General features: G+C 52.9%; 1 protein-coding gene, 1 long non-coding RNA gene and 1 other non-coding gene across 9 annotated transcripts in view; 1 reads left to right on the forward strand and 2 right to left on the reverse strand.

Annotated features, from left to right (window-relative positions):
* Positions 1 to 3,870: 3,870 nt before the first annotated feature.
* Positions 3,871 to 6,796, reverse strand: LOC138847769 (uncharacterized). The gene is made up of 2 exons (XR_016223245.1): positions 6,649 to 6,796; positions 3,871 to 4,269 (listed from the first exon to the last, which is right to left on the reverse strand). It is a non-coding gene; the product is annotated as an uncharacterized LOC138847769 (transcript).
* Positions 6,797 to 6,929: 133 nt separating this feature from the next.
* Positions 6,930 to 22,575, forward strand: part of ARHGEF18 (Rho/Rac guanine nucleotide exchange factor 18) — an 89,032-nt gene continuing 73,386 nt past the window's right edge. For 4 of the 6 annotated variants that reach the window (XM_089316258.1, XM_089316259.1, XM_089316260.1 and 1 more), the window contains exon 1: positions 6,930 to 7,168. The gene's annotated coding sequence lies outside the window, so the exon portion shown is untranslated. The remainder of the gene's footprint in view (positions 7,169 to 22,575) is intronic. The other 2 variants (XM_089316263.1, XM_089316261.1) reach the window with 2 other exon arrangements.
* LOC149121452 (uncharacterized) lies at positions 12,215 to 13,356 on the reverse strand. 2 transcript variants are annotated; one of them, XR_016223244.1, is made up of 3 exons: positions 13,228 to 13,356; positions 13,039 to 13,128; positions 12,215 to 12,429 (listed from the first exon to the last, which is right to left on the reverse strand). It is a non-coding gene; the product is annotated as an uncharacterized LOC149121452 (long non-coding RNA). The 2 variants fall into 2 exon arrangements; XR_016223243.1 differs by lacking the exon at positions 13,228 to 13,356 and having other exon boundaries at positions 13,039 to 13,200.

Genomic DNA, 22,575 nt, shown 5'->3' on the forward strand with positions numbered 1-22,575 from the left:
TGGTATGGGCATCTGGGGAGAGAACCAGCAGGTGGATGATTCTCTCTCTCTCTCTTTCTCTCTCTCTCTCTCTCTCTTTCTCTCTCTCTCTCTCTCACGCACACACACACTGCCTCTCAACTAAACAAATAAATCTTTTTAAAAATTTATAAAATTGGCCCACGCCGTGGCTCACTAGGCTAATCCTCCACCTTGCGGCGCCGGCACACCGGGTTCTAGTCCCGGTTGGGGCGCCGGATTCTGTCCCGGTTGCCCCTCTTCCAGGCCAGCTCTCTGCTGTGGCCAGGGAGTGCAGTGGAGGATGGCCCAAGTGCTTGGGCCCTGCACCCCATGGGAGACCAGGAGAAGCACCTGGCTCCTGCCATTGGATCAGCGCGGTGCGCCGGACACAGCGCGCCAGCTGCGACGGCCATTGGAAGGTGAACCAACGACAAAGGAAGACCTTTCTCTCTGTCTCTCTCTCTCACTGTCCACTCTGCCTGTCAAAAAAAAATTTATAAAATTGTTTTAGTTTGTATGTAAAATATTATAAGCTTACACCGATGGGTTTCGTACATAAGGTCTTTTCATTCTTGGCTCCTGGGCTCGTGGTTTAAAACGATATTGTAAAAGTCGCTCTGTAAATTCCCAATACCATCACTTGCCTTTTCACATTGCAACTTTAGCCCACCTCGAAATTTTGCTTTGCTTTTTTTTCCCACACACTGAACTATTTTTGCTCTACCATGTCTCTGTCAAATACAGGCGAAGGAATGGTGGACCCAAGGACCACCTGAGTTGTACAGCCCACTATTTTCCAGGCCTGCCCGACTGGTTTTTTCCGTTTTGCTTGCTGTGGTCCTATGGGAAAGCTCTGCCCTCTAGTGGCCATCTCGAGGATAGCAATAAAGGGCGGAAGTAAGTGATTTTTTGTTTAAGCTTTCTTGTATTTAATTTTAGTTGGCAAACAGCATTTTTACTTACTTGTGAGGAACAGCATCATATTCTGGCACACACATACAGCATGTAACAATCAAATCAGGGCCCTTAACATTTCCATCTCAAATATTCTCATTTCTGTATGTTACAAAATTTTTTCTGATTATTTGGAAATGTATAGTTAATTGTTGTTGTACACTATTGTTTTATGAAAAAGGAAGGAATAACTTTTTAAATATTTATTTATTTATTTATTTATTTATTTTGACGGGCAGAGTGGACAGTGAGAGAGAGACAGAAAGAAAGGTTTTCCTTTTGCCGTTGGTTCACCCTCCAATGACCACTGCAGCTGGCGTGCTGTGGCCGGTGCACCGCGATGATCCGAAGCCAAGAGCCAGGTGCTTCTCCCGGTCTCCCATGGGGTGCAGGGCCCAAGCACCTGGGCCATCCTCCACTGCCCTCCTGAGCCACAGCAGAGAGCTGGCCTGGAAGAGGAGCAACCGGGACAGAATCCGGCGCCCCGACCGGGACTAGAACCCAGTGTGCCAGCGCCGCAGGCGGAGGATTAGCCTAGTGAGCCACGGCACTGGCCATATTTATTTATTTCAAAGGCAGAGTTACAGAAAGAGAGGGAGACACAGAGACAGAGAGAGATTTTCTATCCACTGGTTCACTCCCCAAATGGTTATAATTGAAGCTGGGTTGATCCAAAGCTAGGAGCCAGGAGCTTCATCTGGGTCTCCCAAGTGGGTGCAGGGGCCCACAAACTTGGGTCATTCTCTGCTGCTTTCCCAGGTACATCAGCAGGGAGCTGGATCCAAAGTGGAGCAGCCAGGACTTGAACCAGCTATAGTGGATGACGGCACCACAGGCAGCAGCTTCACCCATTGCACCACAACGCCAGCCCCAGGCTTAAATCACTTAAAGCTAAAAGCAGGACTAGTTCCCAGGCCCTTGCTTGTACCACTCCCCAGGGGTATAAACCCATGAAGCTGAGAGCAAGGACTCAAGTGGACACACAGACACCATGTTCTTAGCAGGATGGCTCACAACAGCCAAAAGGTAAAAGCAGCCCAACTCTCCACTGATAGACGAACCAGTCATACATGCCACCCACATATGTACAATGGAATATTAGTCAGCCACAACAAGGAAGGGAGTACTGGCACCTGCTACAACGTGGAGGGACTCCGGGGACACGGTGCTCAGTGGGAGACACAGACATGGAAGGACACACCCTGCAGGACCCCACTCCTAACAGGACCCTGGAGTGCTCAGAGCCACAGAGACAGGATGCGGAGTGGGGGTGGGGGTGCCGAGGCTGGGGAGGGACAGAGCTTCAGTCTGGTCAGAGGAGAAGGCTCTGGAGGCAGACAGAAGTGAGGGCTGCTCAGCCCCGGGAGCGCGCTCACTACCGCTGAGCCGTGCACCTGACAGGGGTTAAATGGTGCGTTTAATGCTTCGTGGATTTCACCACCAATGCAAGCAGGAAGTAGCCAAGAGGGCTGAGGGCCCTCCCTGGAGGTGGGACGGGGCAGGTGAAAGGGCAAAGGGCAAGAGGAGAGCCAGACTGCACAGCTGAGGGGCCGTCAGCCGTGGGGGGGGGGGGGGGGGCTGCGTGCACAGCACTCTGTTCTCCTCCAGCACGGCTCCAGCCATGCTTGCCTCCTGTCTGTCAGCTGTCCGGAGCTCAGTCCTACCTCCTTGCTTCTGCCCGGGCACCTCCTGCCACCCAGAATGCTTCTCCTCCAATCCAGGGCTCAGCACCCCGCTCTCATTCCCCTGGCCGCCCCAACCTTCCTGCCCTACCCAGTCTCATTGTTCACTTCCTGTCTTCATGGACTTCCTCCGGGGTGTGCTTCCTGCACTGCACCGTGAACTCCTTCCGGGGCTGGAAGTGGGTAGGGAGGTCACATCTCTCTTGTTGCCTGTGTGATCTCACACCCATGACAGTGCCCTGTATACAGTAGGCACCCCATAAGCAAATGTGGCATTCAACTTACCGACTATAGCATCTGTGCTGTGGTGTCTGCCTGAGTCCCCTGCCTTGAGCCTGTTTCGGGGAGGGGGTGGGGTTGTGCCTCATGTGCCTCCCTGGGGACAAGTGTGGAAGTCTGGGTCAGTGAACGCTTCATTTTCTATTTCTTTATTTAGAAGGCAGAGAGACAGAGACAGACAGGAAGACATCCTCCACCAGCTGGTTCACTCCCCAATGACCACAACAGCCAAGGCAGGGTGAGCGCAAAGCCAGGAGCCCAGATTCAACCTGGGTCTCCCATGTGGGTGACAGGGACTCAAATACTCAAGCCTTCACTGCTGCCTCCCAGGGTCTGCATTAGCAGGGAGCTGCATCAGCAGCAGAGTCTGGACTTGAACCCAGGCACTTTGATAAGGGATATGGGCATCCAGAGAGCCAGGTGCCTGCCCTAATGATAGTTGTATTGAGGGGTTTGAGGGAGCCCCAGGAGGGGAATGCAGGGTCTCCATGGGTTCCCACAGCTGCCCAGTATTTGCCACATGTGTGTGTTTAAGTCTCTTGTGTGGGGCTGGCACTGTGGCATAGCAGGTTAAGCCACCACTCGCGACACTGGCATTCCATGCTGGAAGCCAGGTTCAAGTCCTGGCTGCTCCACTTCCGATCCAGCTCCCTGCTGATGGACCTGGGAAAGCAGCAGAGGATGGCTCAAGTGCTTGGACCCCTACACCCATGTGGGAGACCCGGATGGAGTTCCTGGCTCCTGGCTTCAGCTTGACTTAGTCCTGGACATTTGGCCATCTGGGGAGTAAACTAGCAGATGGAAGATCTCTCTCTCTCTCTCTTCTCTCTTCTTCTTCTTCTTCTTCTTCTTCTTCTTCTTCTTCTTCTTCTCCTTCTCCTTCTCCTTCTCCTTCTCCTTCTCCTTCTCCTTCTCCTTCTCCTTCTCCTTCTCCTTCTCCTTCTCCTTCTTCTTCTTCTTCTTCTTCTTCTTCTTCTTCTTCATCTTTATTGTAAAAAGGCTCAACATGGCTTTGTTTGCACCTCTGCAAGCAGCCACAGGGCGTGCATCTCCGTGTCCCTTCCGTGCGGCCACGTGGAGGTGTGCGCTCATGCAGGAACTCATGCTGTGGTTGTGTCTCCTCGGGGCCCCTGTCTAAAGCTGTGCCTCAAGCTTCATGTTTCTAGGGGTCATGGTCCCACGGTGTTCCAGCATGTGCATCTGTGTGCAGTGGGACTCAACGGCGAGTGTCCACTGTGTGCAGTGGGAGCAGCGAGTGTCCACTGAGCAGTTCTCAGGTGCCGGTGCCCATGGCACAGACGCTCTCCCTGGGGCGGGTGTTCAGTCATCGAGACACTGCTTAGGATGCCCACAACTTGAGAGAGAGAGAGAGAGAGAGAGAGAGAGAGGGAGAGAGAGAGAGATCTTCCATCTGCTGGTTCACTCCCCAAACGGCCACAATGACTGGAACTGGGCCAGGCTGAAGTCAAGAGCCAGGAGCTCCATCCAGGTCTCCCATGTGGGTGCAGAGACCCAACACCTAGGCCATCTTCCACTGCTTTCCCAGGTGCATTGGCAGGGAACTGGATCGGAAGTGGAGCAGCCAGAACTTGGTGTTCCATATATAGGAAGCCAACATTACAGGCAGCAGCTTAACCCACTACAGGACAACATGACTTTCCATCCAGCTCCCTGCTAATTGCCCCCTGGGAGGCAGCAGGGATGGCCCAAGTCCTTGGGTCCCTGCCACCTACATGGGAGATCTGCATGTAGTTACTGGCTCCTGGTTTTGGCCTGGCCAGGCCCCGGCCATTGTTGGTATTTGAGGAGTGAACCAGCAGATGGGAGATCTCTCTTGTCTGTTTCTCTGCCTTTCATATAAAATGGAAATAAATGGGGGGAAAAATGTTAAATGCTGTTACCTCTGGGTTTTAGTGAAATTGATCAATAAAATAAATACACTTCATGCCAATTTCCTGCTGCCAGTGTGATGTCACTGCACACAGAGGTGGGGCAAGGCGTGTATGCTTCCAGCACTGCCTTGGCGTAAGGAATCTCAGCTCCCAGGAGGAAAACATGAGACAACACCTAGGAAGTAGTGGGCATTTTTATTGTGGTAAAAGAAATGACATAACATTTACTACTGTGACCGTTTTCAAGTTCCTTGGCGGGCTCTCTCTCCCTCATCTCTCAAGTATCTTTTTAAAAAGATTTATTTATTTATTTAGATGGCAGAGTTACAGAGAGGCAGAGGCAGAGAGAGAGAGAGAGAGAGAGAGAGGCCTTCCATCTGCTGGCTCACTCCTCAGAAGGCTGCAACAGCTGGAGCTGCGCTGATCCACAGCCAGGAGCCAGGAGCTTCTTCCGGGTCTCCCACGTGGGTGCAGGGGCCCAAGCACTTGGGCCACCTTGCACTGCTTTCCCAGGCCATAGCAGAGAGCTGGATTGGAAGTAGAGCAGCCGGGGCTCCAACTGGCACCCATATGGGATGCTGGCACTGCAGGTGGTAGCTTTATTGCCTACGTCACAGCACTGGCCCATCAAGTTTTATATATATATAATATATTGTGTATATATATTAATTATATATAATGTATTTATTTTGAAAGAGTTATAGAGAAAGAGGGAGAGAGATCTTCCATCTGCTGGTTCACTTCCCAGATGGCCAAAATGGCCAGCACTAGGCCAGGCTGAAGCCAGGAGCCAGAAGCTTCATCCGGGTCTCCCATATGGGTGGAGCACCCAATGGGTGTCTCTGGACACCCATATCCCTTATCAAGCACTTGAGCCATTTTCTGCTGCTTTCCCAGGCCACCAGCAGGGAGCTGGATTGGAAGAGGAGCAGCTGGGACATGAGCCCAAGCCCCATACGGGATGCTAGCATTGCTGTCAACAGCTTTACCTGCTGCACCACAATGCCAGACCCAGATTAATCATTAAAAAGAAAAAAAGCCATATCAGGGCCGGATATGGTGGTACAGTGAGGTAAGCCACCACTTGCAACACCAGAATCCCACATTGCCATGCTGGTTGGAGTCCTGCTACTCCACTGCTGATCTAGCTTCCTGCTGATGCACCCGGAAGGCAGTGGAGGATGGCCCAAGTGCTTGGGCCCCTGGCACCTGTGTGGAAGACCAGGCTGGAATTCCAGACCCCCAGTTTCAGCCTGGCCCAGCCCCAGCCGCTGAGGCCAATTGGGTCATGAACCAGCGGATGGAAGACCTCTCTCTCTCTGTCTCATCTCTCTAATTAATTAATCATGTTTTTTTTCTTTTTTTTAAGCCACATCTGAGCATTTCCTCCCAACCCACACTCAGTGAGTTGCTCTCAAGCAGCTGAGCCCCTTACGTGGGAAGACAGAAATCAGCGTGAGAGTGAGGCCTGAGGAAGGCAAAGCCCCCTGTGGAAGGAGGTGCAGCAACCTGGGGCGCAGCCAAAGCCTACACGGCCAAGTCCTGCACGTGCCATGGCAACTAAGCAGGTGAGCCCAGCTTCCCCACCAAGGAAGGCACCCAGAGGAATCCGCTACATCATCTGAGAACACCGGGGAATTCCACTTGCTCCACACTCAGCAGAGCCTTTGTCCCAGAGAAGTGGCCGAGGGGACCAGAAGTGGCAGGAAGATCTGGGCCCCATTCCCTTACAAGCCCTGGTCTGGATACAGAGTACGTTCCCAGCTCCCACTCCCTGTGCTGAGCCATCAGCCTGGCCCCACGGGTGAATCCTCTCCACCAAACCTTGCAGCCTTGCTTACCCCAGCCTGAGCATGGACTGCAGTCTCATCTCAGATCCATCTGGAGAGGCGCCGGGCCCCGTTACACTTCGCAGCCTTGCTAACCGCTCCTGTCCGTCTTGCACCAGGTACTGCCCATCTGAGAGGCCATGGGCAGTGTGAACACACACCTGCCCCATGCTCCCTGTGTGCACTCACGGGCCAGCCAGTGCAAACTCACATGCGCGTTCCCTGCACCCATGGCTTCCACAGGAAGCTGTCCTCACCCCCACCCCCGGCTCCCCGCCCCACTGCCTCAGCACACCTGCAGGCCCAGACACCAGGGAGGGGTGGGGGGACAGCTCTTTCCGCCCTCTGTGCGCCTCCCGGGGCCTGCATGGTGGCACAGGCCGGCGGGCGGTTGAGGAAGAGGAAGCTGGGGGAAGAGCTGGGTCACCCTGTGGTTACGCCACGCTCTGGCCGGCCATTGCGCCCCTGAAACCACGGCCGTGCGGCCTGGGGGCTGCAGGATTCCCCAGCACGGAGATCCAGGCTCCATCTGGTGAGTCACCAAACTGGGTGTGAAGGGACACAGAGACTGGGGGACCAGGGGCAGCAGATGGACTGACGGGGCACAGCGACTGTCCACCCTGCCATCAGCCTGCTCTGTGGTCACGAGAGGTCACCCAGGGGCTGGGGTCTGTGAAAAGCCGAGTGACAGAAATCTTCCATCGGCTGGTTTTTTGTTGTTGTTGTTGTTGTTGTTGTTGTTGTTTTGACAAGCAGAGTGGACAGTGAGAGAGAGACAGAGAGAAAGGTCTTCCTTTTGTCGTTGGTTCAGCCTCCAATGGCCGCCGCGGCCGGCGCGCTGCGCCGATGGCAGGAGCCAGGTGCTTCTCTTGGTCTCCCATGGGGTGCAGGGCCCAAGCACTTGGGCCATCCTCCACTGCACTCCCTGGCCACAGCAGAGAGCTGGCCTGGAAGAGGGGCTACCGGGACAGAATCCGGCGCCCCGACCGGGACTAGAACCCGGTGTGCCGGCGCCGCTAGGCGGAGGATTAGCCTAGTGAGCCGCGGCACCGGCGGTTTGCTCTTTAAATGCCTGCAACAGCCAGAGCTGGGTCAGGCTGAGGCAGGAGCCAGGGGCTCAGTGTGGGTGTCCCTTGTGAGTGGAGGGGGGCCCAAGCACTTGAGCCATCACCCGCTGCCCCCCAAGTGTGCTGTAGCAGGGAGCTGGCCTCAGCAGCCAGAGCTGGGACTTGAACCCAAGCCTCTTGATGTGGGACAAAGGCAGCCCGAGCACTCTGTGCCAATGCCACCGCCCACCCTTCCCTTCTTAAAGTGCTGACTTGGGAGGGTCTCCCACTCCCAGCCCTTCCTAAAGGGGATGCTGGGGGGTGGGGGTGGGAGATCCAGCTTGCACACTAAAGCTGCTATGGCTGATGGGAAAAGGCTCCCCCTCATTCTTGGACGAACCCCTCCCCCCACTGCTGCCATGGGAGGACCCAACCCCCTCCCCTGGGGGGGGAACGCCCACACCCAGCTGCTGGCCTAGGGGTGGGGCGAGGAGGGGAGGGGGCTGTGGTTTGTGTGAGGCACACCCGTGTCGGCAGCTTCCTGCCAGCCCAGTGTCATGTGTTCCTTACACGAGCTCCAGAGGCTCCGGGGTCTGAGAGGGCGGCCCCAGAGCCAGGAGGGGGAGAGTTTGGAGCACAGGTGGTCAGAATCAAGCAGGGCAGAGCAGGGGAGTGGGCTGGGGATGGGCTCCGAAGGCAGGGTAGCCAGGGAGGTCGAGGGGTCATCCCTGCCATCACCACCGCCTTGCACTGTGAGTGCCTCTGGGAGGGCTTCCTAGCAGAGGTGAGCTCTGTGACTTCTTCAGTCTCAGCAGCAAACACCTGGGAGTGTGTGGTAGGGTCTCCCCCAGCCCGTGACACTGCAACATGTGTGCCTGGGCTCAGTACCGTGTTAGTGTGATGTTGTTGTGTGGGACAGATGTGGGTATCAGTCCCGGCTCGCTCGCCCCCGCGTGGCTGTGGGCAGAGACTTTGCTTTCCTCAAAGAGTCGTCTGGAGACCTCATACCTGAGCCCTTAGCGCAGGGCTGGGCACAAAAGAGGAGCTGGGAACAGCCCCTCCCGACCCCGTCCCTGTCTGAGGCTTGCTTCTGAAGCACTCCCCTCCCACACACCAGCCTGTGGTTCTGAGTGACCAAAGACGGATGCGTGATAGATCCCGATCTTCCTGGGTTCTGTGTGTTTGAGAGACAGAGACACAGAAGCATAGAGCTCCCATCTGCTGGTTCACTCCCCACATGCCCACTGTGGCCAGAGCAGGGCTCTGATCCAACCCAGGAGCCCAGAACTCAGTCCAGATCTCCCAGGTGGGTGGCAGGGACCCAAGCACTTGCGCCTTCATTGCTGCCTTGCGGGTCTGCATCGGCAGGAAGCAGGAGCCGGAGCCGGAGCTGGAGCAGGGAATTGAACCTGGGCTCCCTGATTTGGGACCCAGGTGTCTTAACTGAATCTTAATGGCTGCACCAAATACACACCCAGCTCCCAGTGTTTGGGGAAGTACTGTAGCCTCGCCTCAGCCACTGTTTTGGCTTTTTGTGGGTTCAGCTACCCGTGACCAGCCGCAGTCTGAAAACATTATATACTATGAAAAAGTGTGTGTGTGTGTGTGTGTGAGAGAGAGAGAGAGAGAAAGACAGAGAGACAGAGAGAGACAGAGACAGAGAGAGAGACAGAGACAGAGGAGGGAGGGAACTTCACATAACTTTTATTACAGTTAACTGTTACAATTGTTTCTTTTAGCTATTGTTGCTAACTCCCTACTGTGCCTAATTTAAAAATTAACCTTTTATAATAGAAAAAGAATAGTGGCCGGCGCCGCGGCTCACTAGGCTAATCCTCCGCCTAGCGGCGCCGGCATACCGGGTTCTAGTCCCGGTCGGGGCGCCAGATTCTGTCCCGGTTGCCCCTCTTCCAGGCCAGCTCTCTGCTGTGGCCAGGGAGTGCAGTGGAGGATGGCCCAAGTACTTGGGCCCTGCACCCCATGGGAGACCAGGAAAAGCACCTGGCTCCTGGCTCCTGCCATTGGATCAGCGCGGTGCGCTGGCCGCAGTGCACCAGCCGCGGCGGCCATTGGAGGGTGAACCAATGGCAAAGGAAGACCTTTCTCTCTGTCTCTCTCTCTCACTGTCCACTCTGCCTGTCAAAAAAAAAAAAAAAAAAAAAGAATAGTATGTACAGGGTGCAGGAACCCAACCCTTAGGCCATCATTGTTGCCTCCCAGGAAGCTGGAATGAGGAGCTGGAGCCAGGGACAGAACCCGGGCACTCTGAGAGGGGACGCAGGCTCCCTCGGGTGTGTGCCTGTGAGGGGAAGACGTGGGGTCATCTGTTTATGCCGTGAGAGCTAGAGTCACGAGCAAGGACCAGAGGGAGTCAATAGGGCCAGTGGAGGGGGCAAGAAGTGGCCAAGGACACTGTGGGGACACAGAGCTGAAAGGCAGGCGGCAGCAGGAAGATGGGTCCTGCCAGGGAGAGACGCTGGGAAGGACCGAGGAGGAGCCCATGGTACCAGGAAGGGGACGCTGGAAGGCCCCCAGGAGTGGACCCCAGAGGGAGATCCAAGGGGAGCAGGCTAGGGGTCACGCATAGAGCCAGGCTAGAGATGGCTCCTGGGGGGCGGAGCAGAGACAAGGTGGGCCAGGAGGTGAGGAGGGGGCATCCTGGGCCCTCTTGCCTGCGAGGCAAAGCAAGGTGGATCTGGGCCACATATGGAGGGGGCCCTGAAGGAACAGAGCCAGGAACTTTTCTTTTCTTTTTTAAAGATTTTATGTATTTATTTATTTAAGAGGCCAAGTCGTAGAGAGAGGAAGAGACAGAAGGTCTTCCATATGCTGGGTCACTCTCCAAATGGCCACAACAGCTGGAGTTGGGCCAGGCTGAAGCCTGGAGCCAGGAACTTCTCCTGGGTCTCCCATATGGGTGGCAGGGTCCCAAGCACTTGGACTATCTTCCACTGCTTTCCCAGGCACATTATCAGGGAGCTGGATGAGAAGAGGAGCAGCCAGTGTCCATATGGGTTGCTGGCGCCGCAGGCAGAGGCTTAGCCTAGTATACCACAGCACCGGCTCCCAGAAATTTTTATTTTCAACTTAATATATTGTGTAGTTTAAAAAAATATTTATTGATTGATTTGAAAGGCAGAGTTACAGAGAGGAAGTGGGGGGGGGGGTCTTTCATTTGCTGGTTCACTCCCCAGATGGCTGCAATGGCCAAAGCTGACCCAATCTGAAGTCAGGAGCCAGGATCTTCTTCCTGGTCTCCTATGCAGGTGCAGGGGCCCAAGCACTTGGGTCACCTTCTACTGCTTTCCCAGGCCATAGCAGAGAGCTGGATTGGAAGTGGAGCAGCCAGGACTTGAACTGGCACCCATAAGGAATGCTGGCACTACAGGCAGTGGCTTTACCCACTATGCCACAGCGCCAGCCCCATTTATGTATTATTTTTGAGATTATATTTTTAAATTTATATCATAGCCAACGTCTTAGTGCTCCACTGAATAATGAGTTCAGCAAATAAAAAGCAGTGAGAACACAGCCCAGCAGGGCAATCATCAGATGAAAAATGTTTAACCTTGTTCATGCACATGTTAACATACTCACAGAGTCATTAAACTGCAGGGTATGCTCCCCCGCCGATGGTGTTTAGCAAGGATTAAAACAGAGCCTGACAAGCACACGTCTGCACCCAGCACTTCCTCTTTTGCTGGTCTGCAGCTGCAGAGTTTTCACACGCAAGAGTGAAGACGCAAGGCCTGGCATCTACCACCAGGGGCAGCACAGCACAGGCCTGTGCGGGCTCTCACACATAGCACACACAGCACATGCACACACACCATACATGCCACACTACATAGGGAGCACATGCACACCACACACATCATACATACCAGACTGCACACAGAGCACACAGCACACACATGCCACATGCATCATACATCACAATACACACCATACATGCCACAATATATACAGAGCACACACATGCCAGTACATCATACACCCCACATACCATACACACATTACACACCATACACACCACGGCACAGCATACACATTTACACATAGCACATACAGTACACTCATACATCCTACATACTACACATACCATACCACACCATACATACATCATATGCATACCATATACACAGCACATCCCATGCCATACCCCACATATAGCACCCACAGGCCCCAGCACACACATGAGCTACACATACCACACTACACTGTGCACACAAATCAAACACACCACACACATGCTATATACTTGGACATACACATCATACATACCCCAGACACAGCATATATACCATACACATAGCACATGGACATCACACACACATGTCATATACATACCACAGCACACAGGTGGACATACACAAAGATGAAGACACAAGCATGTAGACTCACAGAAACCCAGACACAGACATCACAACTCCAAGATTTCAGAAAAAGGTGTTGCTTGTGGATCCAACCCCATGAATAACAATGCGCATTTCATACACACAGTCACAGAGACTGCTTTTTAATTTAAAAAAAAAAAAAACTACTCATTTATTTGAGAGGCAGAGTTACAGACAGACAGAGGGAGAGACAGAGAGATCTTCCATCCACTGGTTCACTCCCCAGATGGCTGCAACAGCCAAAACTGGGCCGATCTGAAGCCAGGAGCTTGTTCTGGGTCTCCCATGTGGGTGCAGGGGCCCAAGGACTCAAGCCATCTTCCACTGCTTTCCCAGGCCATAGCAGAGAGCTGGATCAGAAAAGGAGCAGTTAGGACAGGAACCGGCACTCAGGTGGGATGCTGGCACGGCGGGAGGAGGCTTATTAGTCTACTATACCACAGTGCCGGCCCCACAGAGATTCTCAGATAGCTGGCCTCAGACATGCCAACACTCACAAGTCACACTCAAACACACACTCAGACACCCCAAAACACACTCTTCACCCTGACACAGCCTGCACTGTCAGACACACACATGGATGATGACACCCACACATGGATGATGGTGCACACAGTGATGACACACGCCAACGATCTCGTGCCCATACACACAGGCGCGCGCACACAAACTCCCCTCAACTCCCTGGTTGCTTTATTTTCCCTGGGAACGTCCGATCCAGCCAGGGCAGGGGCAGCCTTAGGACCTGGTTATGGCCTCCCCCGAGCCCAGAACCGCTGAGCCCCTCGCCCTTCAGCCCGAAACCCCAGGAGCCCATGAACTGAAGCCTCTGGCGGACCCTGGAGGCAGCCTCCGCCACTGCTGCTGGCAGCCCCGGGCTGGCAGGGATCCCCAGCCGGCTCCTGCCTCCCCAGCCTCCCCAGCCCGCGCCGCTGCCGCCGCCGCCGCCGCGCACTCACGGTCTCGCGCGCACGCGGGGGTCCCATGGCTGACTCTGCACTCCACCACTCCTGGCCGGCCTTCTCCAAGCTCTGGCTGCGACGGTGGGCCTTTAAGAGAGGTAAGGGGAAGCTGCGACTGGCTGGCCCCCTCCTCCGCGCCCGGCTTCCCTGGCCCGCCCGCCATCCCCTCCCACCCCCCACCCCGACCTCCGCGCGCCCTTCCTGTCCTAGGCGCAGACCGCCTGGACTCCCCAGGAGCCGCTTCGGGCATCCTGTCTCCTTCTCTGGTCAGGCGCGGCTCCTCCCAGGCCCAGCCATGAAGTTGTCTAGTGTGGAGGACTTCCTAGGGGCACCCTGGTGACGCCCCCTGGGGTCTCTCCAGGACCAGGCTCGGGGTGGTGCATACAGGGGTGACATTCAGGGGCCGAATGGGTGGTTCGGTGTTCACCTACCCAGGGTTCCAGTGCCTCAGTTTACTTCTACGGGGGACCACAGAGTCCCTTTATCCCCTAGGGTCTCAGTGCACTGGGCTTACAAAGAGACATCTTTGCAAAGAAGAGAGGGTCAACCCTTGGAGAGAATTAGATGGTGTCTGGGACCCCAGCGGATGGAGCCAGGGACAGCTAGGGGAGAGTGAAAGGAGTTGGCCTCCTGCGTGTCCCTCACACCCCCTGCCCTCCTGTCCGAGCCCCACCTGGTCGGGCCAGCTGCACTGCTCGGCTTCGGCAAATACTGGCACCATCGGTTTTCGAGGTAGCAAGGAGTTTCCCCGAAGGAGGGGGCTGGTGGGAAAGTTCTTTAGCTCATCGTTTCCACAGACTCCTGGCAGACTTGCTGGGGTCAGGAAGCAGGCAGGAGAACCAGGGAACCCAAGGCTGGGGTTGGGAACAGAGAGGGCGGCTGGGAAATGGGGCCGCAATAGAAAAGATGACTGACATGCAGAGTACAGCCACTGCCCGTGGTTGAGCCCTTGCAGAGTTGAGCTCAGAGAGGCTGAGTGACTTGCCCCATGTCACACAGCAGGTGCAGCACCAGAGGAGCCCGGATTTGAAGCCAGTCATGTGTGAGGCCGCCTTTGGGATGTGTTCTGAATGGGGTCCCCGGGGAGGGATTTCCAGTCCATCTGTGGATGGCGATCCTGGGGAGTCCTCCTGAAGGCTCTGCTCTCCTCCTGGCCGCCCAGCCCACCCTGCCTCCCACACAGGTCGATGATGTAATTTATAGGCCAGCAGGTGGGGGAATGAGCTCCGAGAACCTCGGCGACTTTTACACCCTTTTATGGCTGGTGCTCGGGGGATGGAGGAGGAGGAGGCTGCCTGGGACCTGAACTCAGGCCGATGGCGGCTGCTTGGATGGAGGTGGGAGCAGGGAGCACCTCCCCCTGCCACAGCTTAGCTCTCCTGGGAGAGGGTCTCCCTCGCAGCATCTCTCCTGTCTCTAGCTCTGGGCTGAATGGGTATTTTGTGTCCTTCTTAAGCTCTGTCGTTTGCTGTCAGGGCCCCGAGTCAGACTTCCTGAAGCAATGCTGGGGTTCAGCATGGTGGGGGGCGGGGCGGGCAAGTCTCGGGAGAGAAGGACGGAGACCAGTGCTGAGTTTCCCTGAGGTAGGATCCTCTCCCTGCCTCTTGCCCTCATCTGTTCCAGCTACCCATTCTGGCCATGCTCTTTCATTCATTTCCCCATTTATAATAAGTGCACACGGAATGAGTGAGTTCCGGGTCGCACTTCGGTTCCCTTCCTGCTAGACTTCTGTGCCACCATTCTGCCCCCCTACCTTCTACATCTTTACCCATCATCCCCTCAGAATGCAATCTCCTGAATGGGGTGCATCACAGCACCTGGACACGGTCGTGTCATTTACCTGCCGACTATCCACCCATTCATCCAGACAACCGGACACTAACCCATTCATCCATCCACTCACCTATACACATATGCATACATACACTCGTCTACCCACCCATCCATTCATTCACCACCCACCTATTCATCCACGTATCCAAACACCCATCCATCTACTCAGTTATCCATATATACGTACACGCATTCACCCATCCATCCATCCATCTGCCCATCACCTACCTACCCACTCCTCCATCCATCCATTCACTTATACATACATACATCCACTCACCCATCCATCCATCCGTTCATCCATCCATCCACCAATCCATATATCCATACACACATTCATCCACCCAGTCAACCACTCATCTACCCACTCACTGATCCTTCTTTCCTTCCTCCCATCCATCCAACTATCCATCCTTTCATCACCAAACTTAGGAGCACTGACTATACCCAGCCTAAATCAGCACATGACAACCAAAAGGTTGTGAACCCTCGTTTTGAATTCAGAAATATCTGAGTTCAAATCTGTGCTCTTCCTTGTAACATACTGATCTTGGTTAAAAAAAAAAAAAGAAAAATAGCACACCTGTGTAAGCCTCAGCATTCCCTCTATAAGATGAGAACTCATAGGGTTGCTGTGAAGATAAGAAGTCCAGGATGGGTTTAGCGTAGGCTAGGCATATAGGAAGTGGCCACTGTGTATATGATTTTACTACTTAGAACTTGTGTGTATAAAAGTGGATCATAGGCCGGTGCTGCAACTCAATAGGCTAATCCTCCGCCTGCGGCGCCGGCACACCGGGTTCTAGTCCCGGTTGGGGCGCCAGATTCTGTCCCGGTTGCTGCTCTTCCAGTCCAGCTCTCTGCTGTGGCCCAGGAGTGCAGTGGAGGATGGCCCAAGTCCTTGGGCCCTGCACCTGCATGGGAGACCAGGAGAAGCACCTGGCTCCTGGCTTCGGATCAGCGTGGTGCACCAGCTGCAGCACGCCAGCTGTAGCGGCCATTGGAGGGTGAACCAACGGGAAAAGGAAGACCTTTCTCTCTGTCTCTCTCTCTCTCACTGTCCACTCTACCTGTCAAAAAAAAAAGTGGATCATATACTGTCCTTGCCCTCACAGACCTCATACTCTGGAGCAGGGATCAGCAAATCTTTCTGTAAATGAATAGGCAATAAATCCCTTCAGTTTTATAGGCCATGTGGTCTCTGATGCAGCTTCTGCATCTGACACTGTAGTGCAAAAGCAGTCATGGATGATATGCACATGAATGGGTATGGCTGTGTGACTATAAGATTTTATCTACAAAATCAGGCAGTGAGCTGGATTTGGTCCATAGCCTACAGAGCCCTGATTTGAGGAATGGCAAGTCAAGTACTGCATGGGTAGAGTGAGGAGATATCCAAAGTCCTCTGGCTAAAACTATCCACATGGGATCCAACAGAGCCCTTGGTTGCAAGGGTAAGGAGGGAAATGGGACCATTACAGAAATAGGCAGGATAGTGGTGAGTCTGGGACTCATGTGTGAGAGAAGGAGTTGAGAGGGTTGACTGAAAAGGTCTCTGTATCAAGCCAAAGGAACTGCAGTCTATGGTGGGCTGCAGTAGAAGGGGAGTGACCATCAGAGTATTGTGTCCAATTCCAGAACAGAAGATGGACCAGAGAGGAGAGATTGGAGACTGAGGGTCAGTGGCAACTGTAGTCTATAGTCTATAGTACAAGGGTTGAAGCTCAGCCCATGATACAAGGTGAGGATTCATCCTGTGACACTGGGATCGGGGCTCAGACTGACATGAGGATTGAGGCTCAGTGTATGATATAAGATCTGGATTTGTCCTGTGACACCAGGATTGGAGCTCAGTCTATGACACAAATGTTGGGGCTCAGCCTATTACACAAGATCAGGACTCAGCCTGTAACACTGGGATCAGGGCTCAGTCTGTGACACCAAGAATTGAAGTTGTGTAGGGAGAGCTATAATGGGAAAGGGACTGATATTAAGACAGTGGCAGAGTAAAGAAGGGATGGAATAGAGAAATGTCATAGAGGCGAAACCAGCAGGACTTGGTGTCCTGAGGGGAGAGGAAGAGCTGAGGCTAGCTCCAGGTGTCTGGTCTGCTCACTGGGAACACAGGATGGCTGCACCCGTATGGGGATACAGGAGAGGAAGGGAAATTGAGGTCGGGACAGCTTGGTATTGGGGTGTGTGAGCCACTATTGGGTAGTGATGACAAAATCTGGAGCTCAGAGAAGAGAACCTGCCACCAAAATCAGAGCTCAGTGTGTGACCCCAGGATCAGGGCTCAGCCTGGGACCAGGTTGAGGCTTCAGTTTGTGATCGGACTTGGGGTTCAGTTTATGGCACTAGGATAGGGGCTTGGGATATGACACCAACAACCAGGCTCAACCTGTGAGAGCGGAATGAGGCTCAGCTATGGCAGCAAGATCAGGGCTCAGGATATACCACAAGGATCAGAGCTTAGATCATGGCTTCGGGATGAGGTTCAGTCAGTGACACTGGGGTCAGGGCCCAACCTATTATAGTAGGATGAGACTCAGTATATGAAACCAGGAGGAAGCTCAGTTTATGATGCAAAAACTGAGGCTCAATCTGTGAAACAGTGTCAGAGTTGACATCATCATCAGGTCAAGTTCAATCTGCTCCCGGGTCAGAATCTTCCACATAAAAGCTGAACTCATCCCTGCTCTTTTGCCTTTAGCTTTTGGACCCTGGCCCTTCAGGGTTCATAGATACAGGGCGTGGGATTCTGCCTTTGGCCTCTCCAGGCTGTAAGAGTTCTGCCCGCTGAGGCAGACAGACCCTGGAGGCTCACCTCCAGCCTCTACTTGACCGGCAGACGGCAATGGCCCTTTCTTCCTGAGCTCCCATAAGCCTCCAGGACACATCCCCACATCTGGCTTTTCTCCTCCTTCACAGCCTGTGTGTTTATTTCCCACATTTCTCTGAGTCATAGATGCTGCCCTGACTTCAGGGCAGGGGATGGGGAGATGCAAAGCTCCACAAGGGCAGAGTCCTCGCCACAGGCCAGGGAAGGCGGCCAGGAAAACGGCCATGGCAGAAACCATGGCATTGTTTATCCATTCACTGTTGATGCAAGGTTAGCCTCCGAATGCATTTGCCTTGAACTGAGCGGAGCTGAAACCTCAGACCCCTTGTGCACCTGCCCCAACCAGTGCTCTAGCAACTTCTTTGTAACCACTTTATTGAGAAGTAATTCATGCACCATACAATTTACCCATTTTCAAATAAAGATTTGTCTATTTATTTACAAGTTAGAGTTACACAGAGAGAGAGAGAGAGAGAGTGCTCTTTCATCTGCTGGTTCACTCCCTCAAATGACTGCAATGGCCGGAGCTAGACTGAGCTGAAACCAGGAACCTGGAAATCCATCGGGGTCTCCCATGTGTGTTCAGGGTCACAAGCACTTGGGCCATCTTTTGCTGCTTTCCCAGGTGCATTAGCAAGGAGCTGGATTGGAAGCGGAGCAACTGGAACTTGACCAGCACCCATATGGGCCGGCAGAGGCTTAACCTGCTGCTCCACACGCCAGCCCTCAAATTACCGATGTGAAGTATATAATTCAGTGGATTCTGGGTGTATGCGCAGCATTGTACAACCATGATTGCATCCACTTTAGAACATTTTCCTCAAACAGAAGCTTGCATCCTTTATTTCTCAACTCATAATCCTCCAGTCCTCCCCCTAAGCCAGCCTTGGACAACGACAGGGACATTTCGTGTACATGGAGTTCTTGACTGTGTGTTCTTTGGTGACTGGTTGCCTTGACATAATGTAATGTTTTCAAGGGTTATCTCTGCTGAATTATGTGCCAGCACTTCATTCCATTTCGTGGCTGAATAGTATTCCATTATGTAGATAGACCACATTGTGTTTAGCCATCACATCCATGAAAAGACATTTAGATTATTTCTACCTTTTGGCTGTTGGAAAAAAAAATACTTCTTCTTTTTTATAAAGTTTATTTATTTATTTAAAAGGCAGAGTTACAGAGAGAGAGAGAGAGAGATCTTCCATTCTCTTGTTCACTCCCCAAATGGCCAAAATGGTCAAGGCAGAGCCAGGCTGACACCAAGAGCCAGGAGCTCCATCTGGGTCTCCCACATGGATAACAGGGACTCAAGCACTTAGGCCATCTTCTGCTGCTTTCTTAGATGCATTAGCAGGGAGCTGGGTTGGAAGCAGAGCAGCCAGGATTCAAACAAGTGCCCATATGGGATGCTGGCATCACAGGCTGTGGCTTAGTCCACTGCATCACACAGTGGGCCCCAGGGATAATACGGCTATACACAGGCATATACATGTTTCTGGACAGATGGATGTTTTCCATTCTCCAGGGTAACAACCTATGAGTGAAATTCCTGGGTCACATGCTAACCCTAAAATTGATTTTCTGAGGAACTGCCCTTCTATTTATCAATCTCCTTGGGATTTTTTGATACACATGCAGGTGCACATGTAACTCATTTCATTCATGTATTTATAAAATGGTTTAATTTCTGCCGTGGCTCTTGGTATGGCCTGATGCTCTTGGTATGTGCCAAGGACCCCAGAAATTTCGCATTCATAATTGTTTTTAAAGATTTATTTATTTATTACAGAGAGAATTACAGAGAGAGGGAAAGACAGAGACAGAGAGACAGAGAGACAGAGATCTTCCATCTGCTGTTAACTCCCTAGCTGGCTGCAATGGCCAGCGTTGGGCCAGGAACTGCTTCCAAGTCTCCCACATGGGTGGCAGAGGCTCAAACACTTGGGCTATCTTCTGCTGTTTTTTCCCAGGCCATTAGCAGGGAGCTGGACCAGAAGTGGAGCAGCCAGGATATGAACCAATGCCAATATGGGATGCCAGCATCACAGGTGTTGGCTTTACCTGCTGAACCATGACACCAGCCCCAAATTCATAATTTTTTATTCTTTTGCTTAAAGAAGGCTGCTCAAGTTGGAAAAGATCAGACTCCCAAGACTTGATAAGCATTTTTGTTCACACAGCTGAAAGCAGGGTGACAGTGAGGTGGCTGCAGACAGCCCCATCTCTGCCCACCGCTCCCTGTGCCTCCGTATTAGGATGCAGAGTGGCGTCTTCACCTTCTCTTCCCCTCTGCTAGCAGCAGGAGTTAAAGACAGGGCCCCCAGCCACACACTTTGCAGGGGGAACTCTGGGGTATTGTTGACAATCACCCTGGCTTTTATAAAAGGACTTTCCCCCTACAAACTGGGGCATTGAGCCTCAGGGAAGCCGAGCTGTGGAGTGAACAGAGACTAACCTGACACTAAGGTGTCTGCCGTGCCACTCCCAGTCCCCATCTCTGTCCCACCTCGGGAAGTTACTGCTTTCCCAGTGAACATGATGATCAGTCCTCACGTGTGTCCCCCTCAATGGTCTATTCCCTCTCTTCTACCTTCACCCACCCTTCCAGCCTCACCTCCAGGCATTCTCCATCCATCCATGCATCCTTCTGTCCATCTACCCAGCCATCCACTCTTCCTCACATTCATAAGCCCTACCATCCATCCATCCATTTCTCCATCACCCGTCCACTCTCCCATTCACCTGTCCATCCTCCCTTCTACCCATCCATCCAACCTACATACATCTTTCCATCTATCCACCCATCCATCCACTCTACCATATATACAGTCTTCCTTATGTATTCTCTATCCCTCCATCCATCCATCCATGTATCCATCATTCATCCACTCCTCTGTTCCCCCATCCATCCATCCATCCATCCACTCTTCCTTATGTACACTCTACCCTATGTATGCTCTAACCTTCCATCCCTCCATCCATGTATCCATCATTCATCCACTCTTCCATCCCCCATCCTTCCATCCATCCATCCACTCAGCAGTACCTGCGGTATGTTTGGGAAGGTGGTATTAGAGGGGAAATAAGGAGAATCTAGATAACAAGGCAATGGGATGTACACTCAGGAGAGGCACAAGATCTTTGGAAGTTGGGGGTTGGACAGGGGTTTTTTGGGGGAGAAAGGTATAATCTTCATGCAAGTTCATGTGAGGGTATGAATGGGAAAGTTCACAGGCAGCAAGAACAAGATACAGCAGGCAGATCCTTGAGGCATCAGTAACTGGGCCAAGAGATTCAACTTTTTTCCTGTAAGTGGTGAGGAGCCTGCCTAGAAAATTGAATAAGCAGGGGTGGACATGATCCAGCCACAGTGCAGGGAGCTCCAGAAGAGAGAAAGCCACTCTTCCAGCAACAGAGGGCTCAGCCCAAGCCCTAGCGTTAAGCCAGGGCACCCTGTTGACCTAGAGGACAAGGAAAGCACCAAGAATGGCCAAGCACCAGGACCAGTGCTTGACGTACAATCCTTACCAAGCCCCTGAAGAGTGGACATTGTCATACCCGCCTCCCATTTCTCAGAGAGACACTTTTCCTGGATTTGTGCAATTGTTAGTGGCAGGTCCTGGTTGGCCCCAGAGCCCCGAGTTTCTCCTCTCTTTCCGTCCCACCCAGAATTAACTCGGAGTTAATTGGAGGGAGAGAGGAGGGCTTGAGGAGAAGGGGACAACCTGAAGTTCCACCCTCAGAGACTCTTCTTCAAATGTGGGCATCTGATCTGTGAACCCCTTAGCACCACCCCCAAATAAAGGCTTTCTGATAGGCATAACAAATGGATTTCAGCTCATGATCAGCTGGAGACAGCTGCTGGAAATGTATGCGGGGATGATTCTGAATGGCTCAGCAGGAAGGAGTTTCATTGTTGATTGCAAATGTCTGCTACAGGCTCAGGTTGGAAAAGAAGTAGCATGGATGTTGGCTGAAAAGTTGCATGTGGACCGCTGTTACGGCATGTCAGTCTAAGCCACTGCTTGCAGTGCCAGCATCCCATATAAGCACCGATTCAAGAGCTGGCTGCTCAACTTCTGATCCAGCTCCCTACTAATGCACCTGGGAAAGCAGCAAAAAATGGTCCAAGTGCTTGGAACCATGCCACCCATATGGAAGACCCAGATGGAATTCCAGGCTCCTGACTTCATCCTGGCCCAGCCCCAGCCATTGCAGCCACTTGGGGAGTGAACCAGGGATGGAAAATCTCAATCTCTGTTTCTGCCTCCTTCTCTGTCTCTCCCCCCAACTTGTGTGTGTGTGTGTGTGTCCTTCTCTATATATAATTCTGCCTTTCAAATTAGTACATACATCTTTAAAAAAGAAACTTCTTGGAGCTAGCACCCAAGCATCTTGGTACCTGCATCCCATATGAGACTGGTTCACGTCCCAGGTGCTCTGCTTCCTATCACGCTCCCTGCTAATGCACCTGGGAAAGCAGCAGGTGACAGTCCAAGTGCTTGGATCCCTGTACCCATGCAGGAGACCCAGATGGCATTCCTGGATCCTGGCTTCAGCCTGGCCCAGATCCTGCCATTGCAGCCACTTAGGGAGTGAACCAGTGATGGAAGATTCCTCTCTTTCACTCTCTCTCTCTCTCTCTCTCTCTCCCCATACCTCCCTCCCCCCTTCTCCCCTTCTTTCCATAACTCTGCCTTTCAAATAAATAATTTTTTTAAAAAAGAAAGATCATTAAAAGATCTTTGCTAAGACCTCAGTCCCTTCCCCACCACCATCACCCCCATTTACAGATGAGAAAACTGAGACCCAGAGCAAGCAGCAGCAGATGCAGGCATTGGGTGCCAGCTTAGCCC

This window comes from Oryctolagus cuniculus, chromosome 16 (assembly GCF_051225735.1).
Source record: "Oryctolagus cuniculus isolate XC-2025 breed Fujian yellow rabbit chromosome 16, ASM5122573v1, whole genome shotgun sequence".
NCBI classification, from domain to species: domain Eukaryota; kingdom Metazoa; phylum Chordata; class Mammalia; order Lagomorpha; family Leporidae; genus Oryctolagus; species Oryctolagus cuniculus.